Below are 14,781 nucleotides of genomic sequence, written 5' to 3'. Positions count from 1 at the left end.
TCATCCATCGGGACAGAATATCTATATTAGTAAAGGCTATTAATTTCATCTCAGCATAATTAAGCATAAAATAAAAACAAAACAAATGGTTTGTATTTGGTAATTGACTTTGACAACTCAACTCTTTCTAGGTTTAGCCACATGTATTGCTACAACACATGCATTAAGATGCCATGCGTATATGCTTGTTATCATTATTGGACTATTCAGCTAATCCAAATTTTGAAAAAGATACAAACATTCTGATCAAATTTGTAATAATACAACATCAATTGATCTCCTTGGTAAGACTTCCCATTTTCATCCTTTTATTTTCTTTTTATATTATTAAAATATCCTCCATTTTTATTTTACAAATCTGTTCTCTTTTTAGCCTGGACATATGTGTTTATTTGTTTAATTCGAATTCATTATAATATCGAAAAAAATGTAATTATTGTTTCTTTCACAATCATAATTGCAAATACAATACTACATTTTAATAATTATTTGTAGATGTAAATGAGATTAAATTTACAAAAAACAGTTATATATATTTATACGAAATGAAATTTAAATTTAAAATGTTATAAAAGTTTTAAAACTTCAATTTCATTATTAAACCAAATCCTCATTCTTTATTTTATTTGTTTTAAAATTATAAAACCTTAATTAAACTAATCATAAATAAATAAACTAATCAATGTTCAAACTTTGAACATGCTTTATTAAACCTTCAATTTCATTATACGAAATGAAATTTAAATTTAAATGTTCAAACTAATCAAGGTTCAAACTTTGAACATGCTTTAATAAACTAATCAATATATTTATACGAAATGAAATTTAAATTTAAAATGTTATAAAAGTTTTAAAACTTCAATTTCATTATTAAACCAAATCCTCATACTTTATTTTATTTGTTTTAAGATTAGGTCACCTTAATTAAACTAATCATCAATAAATAAACTAATCAATGTTCAAACTTTGAACATGCTTTATAATTTTAAATTATAATGAGTTTAGTTATAATCTAACAAATACCAACAATTAATTTTAGGTCAATTATACATATACCTTTAAATTTTAATATATTTAAAATGTATTTAAATATATTTTCTTTCTTTATTGTTTGGGTGATTGATAAAGAAATGGAATTAAAGTTGCAACGATATCATTTAATAGATACTTTTTTGCTTCGTGTGTTCTAAATTTGTATTGTTTATTTTTATTTGATCATTTGTAATTGCAACTTCAATTCTTTGATAGTGTGTTCTAATTTTAATATGTTGCAGTAATGGCTCGTCTGCCTTTAATTGCACAAAGTGTGAGGCGTAAAAGAATTGGTATTGCATTGACAATATGGTTGGAAATCTGTAGAATTGCGATTTGGTTCTTATTTAGAATGGGTGCCAGCCTTAGCCTACATACTTATAGACCAAGGATTAGGTCCTTTACCTTAGATTTTTATGCAAAACGTGATTATGTGAAAAGGCTTGTATATGCTAGTGACGAGACCTGTATTGAACAAGTTAGGATGAATAGAACTGCCTTTTTTAAACTATGTGAGATGTTAGAATCGATAGGGGGATTGAAGTCGTCAAGAAACATGCTTATTGATGAGCAAGTAGCAATGTTTTTACATATCATCTCCCATCACCTGAAAAATCGAGTTATCAAGCATCACTTTAGAAGGTCCGGGGAAATTGTTAGCAGAGCATTTCATAGTGTTTTAAATGCTGTCATACGCTTACAAGATGTGTTATTTAAAAAGCCGGAGCCAATTACAGTCGACTCTTCTGACACAAGGTGGAAATGGTTTAAGGTGTTGGACTGAGTTTTATATATAGCTTGTACAACATTTAGTTGATTTAGATTTAAATTAGTATTCTAACTCCAGGTTTTATATCGTGTGATATAGAATTGCTTAAGTGCTCTTGATAGAACCCACATCAAGATTAGGGTTCCAACAGTTGATAAACCTAGATATCGAACGCGAAAAGGTGACATAGCAACAAATGTGCTAGGTGTTTGTACACATAATATGCAATTTGTTTATGTTTTTCCTGGTTGGGAAGGTTCAGTTGTTGATGGACGGGTTCTTCGAGATGCCATTAGTAGAAGACATGGACTAAAATTTCCTCATGGTAAAATGGATAGTTAGAGGACTTTGAATTATTCATTAAGATCACACTTTTTGTGCTGAATTAATCATTTTTAAAAAAATATTTTATAGGTTGTTATTATCTAGTTGATGCTGGATACACAAATTGTGAGGGATTTCTTGCACCTTTTAAAGGACAACGATGTCATTTGAACGAGTGGCATCAGGATTATCAACCAAGTTCTCCGCAAGAGTTTTTTAATATGAAACATGCCTCAGCACGTGATGTTATTGAAAGATGCTTGGGGTTATTAAAACTTAGATGGGGAATACTTAGGAGTCCATCATTCTATCCTGTAAGGGTGCACAATAGAATTATTATTGCATGTTGTTTGCTCCATAATTTTATTCGAACCCATATGAGTATTGATCCTATTGAAGCGGAGGTGGGAGAAGGATTTCCTAGTAATGTGGTGGATGACGATGAACCGAATATCGTAAATATTAATCCATCGGATGCTTGGGCTACTTGGAGGATGGAACTAGCCAACCAAATATTCAATGAATGGCAAGCATCTAGAAATTAGTTAGGTTTGGGGACAAAATGAGTTTGAGTTAATTTGTTTATGTTATTTTATGTATCTAGTTTGTGAAACTTTTGTGGTGTTTGAATTGATCTTTGTATTGTACTAAACTTGTTGAATTATAATTTAATTTCTTTTCATTTAGCATGTGTTATAATTTTAAATTTAGTATTGAGCTTTTGATTCATGATATTGAACTTAATTATAATTTTATAATGTGTTCACATTTTGATTCATGATATTAATAGCAATTAATAGAATTTGTTTTTTTTCTTAAGATAATTATGTCAGGTGTTCCAGAATCAAATGCTTCTTCTCAAGCTTCTCGAGGAACCAAAAGAAAATGGGTTCCAGAAGAATATGCAGCATTGGTTTCCTACATGGTGGACTTGCACAATGTTGGAACATTTAATGCTGATACCGGGTTCAAAGTCGATTATTTAAACGAGTTGGAAAGAATGCTACAAAAGGCTTTACCAAATGCAATGTCGAAGGCGAAACCTAATATTGAATCGAGGATTAGGTTACTAAAAAGGGAGTGGTCAATCGTCTATGACATGTTTAATGGCCAAAACAATAGCGGTTTTGGTTGGGACGAGCATAGGCAGCTCGTTGTTGCTGAAGATGCGGTTTGGGACTCCTATTTAAAGGTAAGATTATTTCAAGTCTTTATTATTTTACCAAACTTATAACTAATATGATTTCCTCATTTTTTTAGAGTCACAATGAAGCCGCTCAATTCAGACATCGTACTTTCCCTTACTACGACCAGCTTACTGCCATATACGCAATAGATCGAGCGACTGGGAAAGATGCTCAAACAGCTGCTGATGTTCTTGAAGAAATAAATGCTAAAGGTGTACCTACTACAGATATGGATGAAGAAAGGAACTCATTCTATGACTGCGAAGCTAACGTCTCTTTGGATGACATGGATGTTTCTGCTGCGGAGCCGCGACGAGATAGAGACCAAAGGGGTTCCTCATCTTCAAACAAGAAAAAGAAGAAATCTGATGCTCGTGATAATATATCTTCTTCATTTAATGAGGCTGCCACTTTATTGGCCGAAAACATGCGGGCCATTGGCGATCAAATCAGTAGGAGTATTGCATCCAATGTGGTAGTTCAGCAGAAGTCAGAAGAATTCCAGATCATCCAAGAGAAAGCTACAAATTTATATTCAACCTTATGGGAAATTGAATGTTTAACCGATGATGAGCGGTATCGAGCTTTGAGTAAAATTCCAGATCATCCAACTCAAATGCTTGTTTTCTTTAGTTTACATTCTGCTGCGCGATTGGAATGGGTCAGAAGATTTCTTTCTGACCATTAAAAATCAATGTTCAAACTTTTTGATGTTGTAAAACTATATAACATATGGATTATGATGTAAAATTTCATTTTCATCTAACATTTTCTTAATATAAGTTAATTATGTTTATGCAGAATATAATTCTCAAGTTATATTATGATTTTAGTAAATTCATATAAGAACATTTATTAATAAGAATTTTATGAAATTATATATCATTATTAAATTATATTTAATATTAATTATTTTAAATTATATAAATTCATATAAGAAAATTTATTATCAAGAATTTTATGAAATTATATATCATTATTAAATTATATTTAATATTAATTATTTTAAATTATATAAATTCATATAAGAAAATTTATTATCAAGAATTTTATGAAATTATATATTATTTTTAAATTATATTTAATAATAATTATTTTAAATTATACAAATTCATATAAGAAAATTTATTAGTTATAATTATTTTAAATTTTATTAAATCATATATTTTAATTAAAATATATTTAATATTAATTATTTCAAATTATATTTTATAGTATCATATGTTATGATTTTAGTAAATTCATATAAGAATATTGATTATTAAGAATTTTATTAAATTATATATTTTAATTAAAATATATTTAATAATAATTATGTTAAATTATATTTTATAGTATCATATATTATGATTTGAGTAAATTCATATAAGAATATTAATTATTAAGAATTTTATTAAATTATATATTTTAATTATAATATATTTAATAATAATTATGTTAAATTATATTTTATAGTATCATATATTATGATTTGAGTAAATTCATATAAGAATATTGATTATTAAAAATTTTATTAAATTATATATTTTAATTATAATATATTTAATAATTATGTTAAAATATGATTAAATTATTTATTATTGATATTAATAATCTTATTAAAATTTAAATAACAATAACAATAATCATTTATCCAGACAAATTTATGCTAAGGGCATTCTAGTCATTTTAGTTTTTTTCATTATGCTATCACACTTCTATTCCATTCAACCAAACACAAAAATACTATTACGCCTCTATTCCATTACATTCAACCAAACAATGAATTTGCTATTACGCCTCTATTCCAATACATCGAACCAAACGTGCTGTTGGTTTTTGGGGTTTGGGAACTATTTTTAAGATATTAATTTATCAATATTTTGTTATAAAATTTTAATCAAAATTTATATTAAATCTTAATTTATCTCAAACTAAAATGAAAGTATTTACGAGTTTTACTTTATTAATTTAACATAAATGTTATGTTTAATAAAGAATATTTTAGTAGTGATAATTTTGAACGTTCACCTGACTTGCTTTGAGAACAGAAAGTAATAATTATTATTATTTTGAAATGTTTTATTTTTTTGCAAAAATTTGTACTCATTTTGTTAGTTTCGAGTTTAAATTTGTACTCTTTTTTTAGTTTAACTATTGTAATATATGTAATAAATAATTTTTTTTCTCATATTAATATACTAGTAATCAAACAAAGTAAAAATATTAATCGATTTTAAAAACAAAATAAAATTTAAGTAAAATTAAGAGTTATCATAAATAAATAAAAATAAAGAATAAGCATATTTGATTATTAAAGAAAGCTAGATTCAACAAAGTGGGTTATTAAAAAATGATAAAACCAAACTGTGAGATTGAAAAGATTTGGTTAAAATTAAGAAATTTAATGATTTGAGTTAATGGAATCAGGAATTTAACAGTTCGGACCAACCATCTATGAGCATAAATGGTAATTAATTAGCTTCATAAATAAATGAAAAAAGGGACACCAACTACAGAGGGATTAAAGAAGATTCAGGGCATCTTCCCTTCTTAGAAAAAATATTTCTAAGGTTTAGGCCCCCCACCAGTTCATTTGCAAGAGTCAAGTCAAAAAGTCAACTTTTTAAATCTTAATCCTTTTATTATTTAAATTTTAAAATTTAAACACTGTAGACGACAGGTGGAACCCCGATGGGTGACAGGAAGAGAGAGACGGACCAAAGAAGGATTTCAATTCCATTTTTATTTTACTCGTAATTTTTATATTTGATTTGAGAAAAGAAAAGAATAGTCCGAACCGGTCCGTTTTAAAATATTCTAAAATCTATAAATATTAATATTAGTCTCAGTAGTACATAAATAATAAAACAAATTCTCTGGTTGGAAAATGTTCTGAAACTTGAGAGTGAACCCATTAATCATCCATGTGCAATTAAAGTTGATCCAACAACACTTTGGAACTGGACTCTTTCCCTGGATGTAGCCCTCCCAAATCAAATCTTTACTCTATACATTTGCATTTTGTTAGCATTACAAGTACTTAATGGCCGCATCATGTTCGAGTTGAGCCTAAATATGATATTAACATATTTTATATTTGTTCAAATTTAGTTCAGCCTAAAATATGAATTTAAAATGTTATCTAAATCCGTCCATATTTACTAAAGACTAACCTAAACTCATTTTACTTTTAGATTTTTAAAAAATATATATTTATATTATTTTAATTTAATATATATTTTTATTTATTAAAATTTTTTATATAGTCATCTTAACATTGTTTTAATGTTTACATTAAAGTAGTAGTATATTTTTTAATGCGTTATAAATTACATAATATATAAAAATGACATAATATAAAGTATTATAAACTTAAAAATGGGTGGGGCCAAGCTCGAGCTTTGAATGTTCAAACCTGAGTCCAACCCATATTTTAAACAGGCCTAATTTTTTTGCTCAAGCCCATTTTTTTAGCATAATATTTTTACTTAAACCCTCTCAAATTTCAAGCGAGCCTTCAGCCTTGGGATGATAGCCGGCCCATAAACAAGTCTAGCTAGCACCGCAACAAATAACACAATTTATCATTTTTAGAGTTAATAATCTTTAGAAATAAAATCTTTGAATTCTAAGTTTGTTGATATTATATAAATATGATAGACCATTTATGAAGAATGATCCATTTCAATCAACTTATTTGGAAGATTAAATCGGATCGGATTAAGCAATTGGACACTTTGAAATATGATAATTAGTTCACAATTGTATTGGAAATCGGATGCTTTAGAAAAGTACGTTCGAAAATTTTGATGGTATTTACCATTATTGCCAAAAAGTGTTTTAGAAAAGATAAAATATTAATTTTCACATTCCTTGTCTTGCCCATGACTTTTGTCTGGAACTGTTTCCAGAACTTTTCCGCTACGAAGAGTTATTGCACTTGCATTCTGCCGAGGATTTGGCTCCGTCTGGGAAGGTAATTTACCTTGAGACTACAAACAATTAACTGCCATCGAAAGTTTACTAACTTGATTAGTTAACTCTTGTATTGATGCGTCTGTCCTCTGTTGATATTTTGCAGCATCGACAGCAAGTCTTTCCATAACAGCTTCTAGAGATGTGCTCGACTTGGGTTGTTATTGTAGCGGTTGCAGAGGTCTCGGTTGGTATGATAGATTATATGGGGGATTAGCTCCATAATTCAAGTTGGGATGATCCTTCCACCTGGGATTATAAGTGTTGGAGAAAGGATCATAGCGTCTTTACGGAGGTCCCGGAAAACCTCCAACAGCATCAACATGTGCCATTGAATTATCGTTAAGGATTGGGCACAAATCCATTGGATGTTCAAACGTAGTGCAAATTCCACACAGTTGGGTCAGATTCTTCTTTTCTATAAGCAAAGATTGAACAATATTAGTAAGCCTATCCAATTTACTTTCTAAGGATGAAACGTTTACCCCATTAACCCGTCTTGTGGGTTTCAAATTTGGTCGATACTGTTGAGAATTTGCCTCCATGGTGGATATCAATTCTCTTGCCCTTTGAGGAGTCATATTGACAAGTGCCCATCCATTAGCAGCGTCAATCATCTTCATTTCCATAAGGAGCAAACCCTCGTAGAAATACTGAAGAAGTGATTGCTCGATCAAACTGTGTTGATGACAACTTGCACACAGATTTTTGTACCGCTCCCAATAGTCATAGAACGATTCACTCTCCATTTGACGAATTCCCACTATGTCTCTTTTAAGTTCAATTGCTCGTAATGTTGGGAAAAATCTGTCAAGAAATACACAAGATAAGTCATCTCATGTTGTAATAGAACCGGGGGGTAAGTAAAATAACCATTCTCATCTAAGGATGATCCTTCCACCCGGGATTATAAGTGTTGGAGAAAGGATCATAGCGTCTTTGCGGAGGTCCCGGAAAACCTTCAACAGCATCAACATGTGCCATTGAATTGTCGTTAAGGATTGGGCACAAATCCATTGGATGTTCAAACGAAGTACAAATTCCACACAGTTGGGTCAGATTCTTCTTTTTTGTAAGTAAAGATTGAACAATATTAGTAAGCCTATCCAATTTACTTTCTAAGGATGAAACGTTTACCCCATTAACCCGTCTTGTGGGTTTCAAATTTGGTCGATACTGTTGAGAATTTGCCTCCATGGTGGATATCAATTCTCTTGCCCTTTGAGGAGTCATATTGACAAGTGCCCATCCATTAGCAGCGTCAATCATCTTCATTTCCATAAGGAGCAAACCCTCGTAGAAATACTGAAGAAGTGATTGCTCGGTCAAACTGTGTTGATGACAACTTGCACACAGATTTTTGTACCGCTCCCAATAGTCATAGAACGATTCACTCTCCATTTGGCGAATTCCCACTATGTCTCTTTTAAGTTCAGTTGCTCGTAATGTTGGGAAAAATCTGTCAAGAAATACACAAGATAAGTCATCTCATGTTGTAATAGAACCGGGGGGTAAGTAAAATAACCATTCTCATCTAAGGATGATCCTTCCACCCGGGATTATAAGTGTTGGAGAAAGGATCATAGCGTCTTTGTGGAGGTCTTGGAAAACCTCTAACAGCATCAACATGTGCCATTGAATTGTCGTTAATGATTGGGCACAAATCCATCGGATGTTCAAACATAGTACAAATTCCACACAGTTGGGTCAGATTCTTCTTTTCTGTAAGCAAAGATTGAACAATATTAGTAAGCCTATCCAATTTATCTTCTAAGGATGAAACGTTTACCCCATTAACCCGTCTTATGGGTTTCGAATTCTGTCGATACTATTGAAAATTTGCCGCCATGGTGGATATCAATTCTCTTACCCTTTGAGGAGTCATATTGACAAGTGCCCCTCCACTAGCAGCGTCAATCATCTTTATTTTCATAGGGAGCAAACCCTCGTAGAAATACTATAGAAGTGATTGCTCGGTCAAACTGTGTTGAGGACAACTTGCACACAGATTTTTGTACTGCTCCCAATAGTCATAGAGCGATTCTCTCTCCATTTGGCGAATTCCCACTATGTCTCTCTTAAGTTCAGCTGCTCGCGATGCTGGGAAAAATCTGTCAAGAAATACACAAGATAAGTCATCTCACGTTGTAATAGAACCGAGGGTAAGTAAAATAACCATTCTCTTGTTGTATCAACTAAAGAAAAAGGAAAGACCCAAAGTTTGATTTCATCTTCGGTTACTCCTGAGGTTTCATGCTTGAGCAGACCATGTGGAATTCTCTCAAGTGAGTGTATGGATTTTCGCTCTTCAAGCCTCGAAAATTGGGCAAAAGGTGAATCAAGCCTAATTTCAACTCAAATGGGGTTTCTCCGATTGGATAGTTGATGCATAACGGTGTTTGCTTGTTGGGAGCAGTGGCTAGTTGACGAATGGTTCGGTTTGTCATCCTTTCTGGTTCACCGAGGTTGTCTTTTGCTTCTTTTGTTTCAAAAAGTGGTTTGGTCTCAGGTTCAACCACTTCGACTTGTTTCCCACATTGAATTGCCTCTGTACGAATTGCTTCGCTCAACTTCTTGACGTTGGATTCTAGGATCCTTTGTCTTAGCTCAACTTCTACTTTATTTCATGTTTAAGAGTTTCCGTCTTTTTTCATCGTGCTCGTGCTGATTTCTCGATCTCTGGGTCGTATTCGAGATCTCCGAATGAAGATCTGGTCATTAAGACGATTTAAACAATTGTAAGTGTTGTTAGTCCCCGGCAACGGTGCCAAAACTGATGGTTGTCGATTCTACCAATATAATCCTACACCTAATTTGCAAATTTGAACAGTATAGGGAGTAGGGTCGATCCCTCAGAGACTGGGTTTACTGAAAATTATTTCTCTCTTGACCAGATTTATGTCTGGGAAGTTGTCATGCCCAAGAAGTTTAGGGGGATAAAATTTGAAACCTGAAATAAACAGAGGAAAAAGAATGTGTAAAAATAAAAGCTGAAGACAATTAAATAAGAAAAAAATAGTTAACCAAATTTGAAGAAAAATCAATTAAATTTAGCTCAGCTTCAGGCACGGGTTTTTCCGTATTTGAACTAATCCTCGAAATTCGATAAACTTTTCTTTTCCAATAAGCTAGTTATAGCTACCAAGGACGCCTCGAACACCAATTCTTCCTTGTGTAGATTAGTTATAGAACGTCCTATAACTAACCCTTGCCGATCGAACAACCTACGAAGCGTTCGTGATTTAGAACTCCGGCAACTTTACATTCTAGAAGAGCCTAGCTCGAACCAATGCCCTCAACCGTGTGGGACATTTAAACCCAATTACTACTTCCCTTGACAGAACCAATCAACAATCGCCACTTGGCACGCCAATGTGTTCACGGAAAACCGATTAGACAATCGATCCATTCGAAATTCCAACTGTGCATCTAACCACACTAAATCAAATGACATCTTTTTTTGACTTAGTGTTGATTTGACTTTGTGAGCTGATGAAGTCATACTCTTAATCCGAAGAAATAATAAATACTGAAAATTAATAGTTAAAATGGCTCGGGTTCATAACTCACGGGTCTTTGACGGGGTTAACACCGACCAAAAGCTGAAAGGGGTTTAGTTGGCTAAATTTTGGGGCATATTGGAGTTGGGCATATCTGAAGAGGGTTGGATAAATGAAATAGGGTTGAAATGGGTAAAAGTGGGTGGTTTAAGTATGTGGCTAGAATTTTGTTTGGGTATAAAAATGGTTTTAGCCTACTGGGAATGAGGAAAAGGTTTGAAAAAGAAAATGTAAGTGGTGTAGGTTGGTGACAAGCTGGAAATTGATAAAAATGAAAGTATAAAGAACCAAAGACAACAAATAATTTCGTGAGAAGGAAGGAGATTATATTCCAAAGATGAAAGCTTCATTCTCAAATGAACATAATAACACCTATTTATACTAGTGACTTGAACAAATTTTCCTAATTAAAAGCCACTAGCAATAGAAAATCAAGAAAAAATATTCCCATGATCCTAAATGTCAAAATAAATCCCTACATAATCTCCTATTAAGTCAATCCAAAATTTCAGCCAATTACAACTTTGCAAAATTCTATTTTGGCCCGCCTTCTTTGCTCTTTTCTTCAATCTAGCCCAATTGTTTCTCTTTTTTTCTTTTGACCCCAAATTGCACCCCTGTATAAAATTCAATATAAACATGGAGAAAACCAGTTGTGCATTCTCATAAATTGACCAATTAAATTACATAAAATATGTAATTTCAGCATTTAATCAAATATCTATTTTAGACATAATATTGTAAAGTGAAAGATTTAATTAAGGAATAAAAATGTAATTTCATTGAAAAGCACTTTTCCAAAAAGCCAAAAGCTTTTTTTTTTTTTTGGCTTAGGTCAAAATTCGAGTTTAAAATCAATGTTTGGTTTGAAAAGCTATTTGTTTACCAAATTTTTAATTTGAAATAATTGTTTGGATTAAAAACACTTTTCAACCTCGATGGTAAATAAAACCTTATTGTTTGGGATTAGAGATAGTGAATTATCTAATTCAGGTGAACTCCATAAGCATAAGGAAACTGAATTGTTTAAACAACTCTTTTTGTGTTTTTATTTATTCTTTATCGAAGTACCAACACTTTCACTTGCATAAACTTGTTCTTTTCACAGTTATCGATTATAGATTTCAACAATAATCAAATAAAAAATATCATTTATTGTTTACTAGAGTCATAATTTTAAAGCTTTTATGGTTTTGCAAATAAATTTTTTTTTCAAAGTTGAACAACAATTGCAAAAATAATAATTTCATGTATTTTTTAAACTATAAATGTTAACTTTGTTAAAATTTTAGGCTTAATGGTATAAAAGGTCTTCAAAATTTTTTTAAAAAATCAATTAAGTCTCTGCGATCATTTTGCATTCAATTGAGCCCTTCAATTGAGAAAATTAATCAAATAGACCTTTGACCAACATTAGCCGTTAAAAACTAAGGGAATTGATGATGTGGCAGTTACGGTCGGTTTAAATTATTTTTAAAGTTTTTTTTTCACATGACAGAATGACATGGATTTTTTTAATGACATGGAATTTAGTTATTAAAGTAATAATTTTATAAATAAAATAATTTTCTTTTTTATTATATTTTCTTCTACAATTTCAAACTTCTTATCAAAATGAAGAACTCTTTCTTTTCTAAACCTAATCGTCGCTGCTCATCATCTTGTTGCCAGTGAAGCTCCTTTTGGTGCTCATTTTAACACTAGAATAAAGCCCTTTCTCCCATTCTTTCTCCTTTCCAAATGATTTTCTTTTATGCTAACAGGAACTTTGTGAATCTAAACCTTAAATTCAAAACTCAACCCATCTTTATTATGATCATTGGTATCCAAATCTTTTTTTTTTTTGTAAGTTCAATGCCTCAGAAGAATCAAAGTAACTAAGTGAAAATTTTTAGTTATCCATCATAGAACAAGTTTGCACTCTTTTACTTGATTAATGGGTGGTGTATCCACCATAGGATTTTCTAATCAAATATGGGTTAGAAAGACTTTTTACAACTTTTCTTGATTAGTGTTGTAATTTTTTTTAGAAAAATTGTTAGATTTGTTTGCCTATTTTTGTTAACCGGACACTTTTTTGTTGATTTGGGTTTTATACATTTGAAACGTTTGCCTTAGGCTTAATTATTTGGGTTTTGTTGAGGATACAGTTATGGTTCATTTTTGCTAAAAAAATGATGATGCTAGGTGTTAACTTTAATGGTGAGGGTGGAAACTGGTTAGCAATGGTGAAGATGTTGTTTGGGAAGAGTTTATCTCCGTTGTTTGGAAAGGGTTTATTTGATTAATTTTCTCAATTGAAGGGTCCAATTGGGTGTAAAAAGATCGGAGAGGTTTAAATGATTTTTTTGAAAAAATTTGAGAGCCTTTTGTACCATAAAGCCAAAAATGTATCTTATTTTTTTTAATAATACAAAAACTTAAATTGATCTATTTAAGAGTAAAGGGATTAATTTAATAATTTCACCATAAGATTTATGATTTTGTTATGTACAACTATTGATTGCAAGCTTGTTGTTTATTATTTTGAAGAATATTTGTTGTGATCTTACATGCAGAGTAAGTTTTGTAGGAGGGTAAAGTGAGGAAATTAGAAGATTTTGTAGAGACCAAAACTGTAAAGATTGCTTAAATTGAATTTGTAAGGTTTAAATTAAATTATTGATTTTCTAGGAGATTAAAGGTTGGAAATGAAGGGAGATGTGTTCCCCTGGTTGCATTTGTAGATGGTGTAAAATTTTCCTTGCAAATGATTTCAGCAGTGGATATCACTAAAATCCCAACATTCAAGAAGATTCAGGTCAGACACGTCTCATGCATATCAAACTTAACAGACCAACAACCTTTTGTCGTTTAAAAAACATTTGTAATGTTTCATATTTTTCTTGATCACCTTTTCTTTTCCACTTCAGAAACCGTCCATACAGTTTAAAAGAAAAACAAGCACATGGAGTGGTCTAATTTAACTACCAACGAAAATTTTAATGATTTTGCCTCTTAATGAACCCTAAATTGCGGGGGTTAGTCATCGTCAACCTGGGAAGCAAAAGCATGTGGCAATGTAACTGCCGCCAGGCTAAAGATTCCTTGGTGATTGGTTTTAGGGTTCTTTTAATTTCCTAAAGGGTTTACTATCATTAAGACCACGTCCTGTTTTCACAATTTGGTAAACCCTATGAACTAATTGCAGCCTAAAAGAATCGCTCTACTTTTTGTCTACCTTAGCTTTTAGCCCAAAGGCCTACCTTAACCCTGTTTTCTCCTTTAAGCAGGGTCCCAAAGCATGTATGTAGCTTTCACACAGCGAGTCCTTGTTGGGGGCCGGTGGTAGGCCCTATAGGACTCACGTAACGGATTATCAGTGACTTGGCAGGCTCCAGGCTTACTCTTTCAGGCGGCTGGTTTCCCCTTTTTACATTCAAACCCATTTTCCCAATCATCTCCTTTGTATTTTGTCACAGAATTTTTTATATGAGTTTACTCCATGATATTGATTCATATAGAGCATGTCAATGTAAATGGCATTCTTATACAATTCACAGAATCTCCCCACCATTCAATGAACCAAATTTATGAGTGGAAATGTTGAGTTAATGTTCCATTTGCCCCCCCCCCCCAAAAAATAGCATATTTAGATGCAGCACATTAAAGAAAAAAAAGAGAGAGAGAGGATTTCGTTGATTCCCCAGACAAAATAGAAAGCTTTTTCTAGCTTCTACATTTATTGTACTCTGAGAAAATCCTAGCCATCAAAATCTCGATTGCAATGCCTTCAATGGGGAGAAGGGGAATCAATGCACATTCCTTCAACAAGTAAAACAAAAGGTATAGGACAAACAAAGGGTCAGAAGAATTAGAGAAGGATGAACCAAATTTCCGTGGTGTATATAACCTCTGCATGTCCAAAACCCACCAAATGAGGTAAAAATGGAGGGGGGAAAAGAGACCCAGA

The sequence above is a fragment of the Gossypium hirsutum genome, chromosome D08, assembly GCF_007990345.1.
Source record: "Gossypium hirsutum isolate 1008001.06 chromosome D08, Gossypium_hirsutum_v2.1, whole genome shotgun sequence".
NCBI classification, from domain to species: Eukaryota; Viridiplantae; Streptophyta; class Magnoliopsida; order Malvales; family Malvaceae; genus Gossypium; species Gossypium hirsutum.
The sequence above is the reverse complement of the archived record's forward strand: the minus strand, read 5'-3'. Positions refer to the sequence as shown.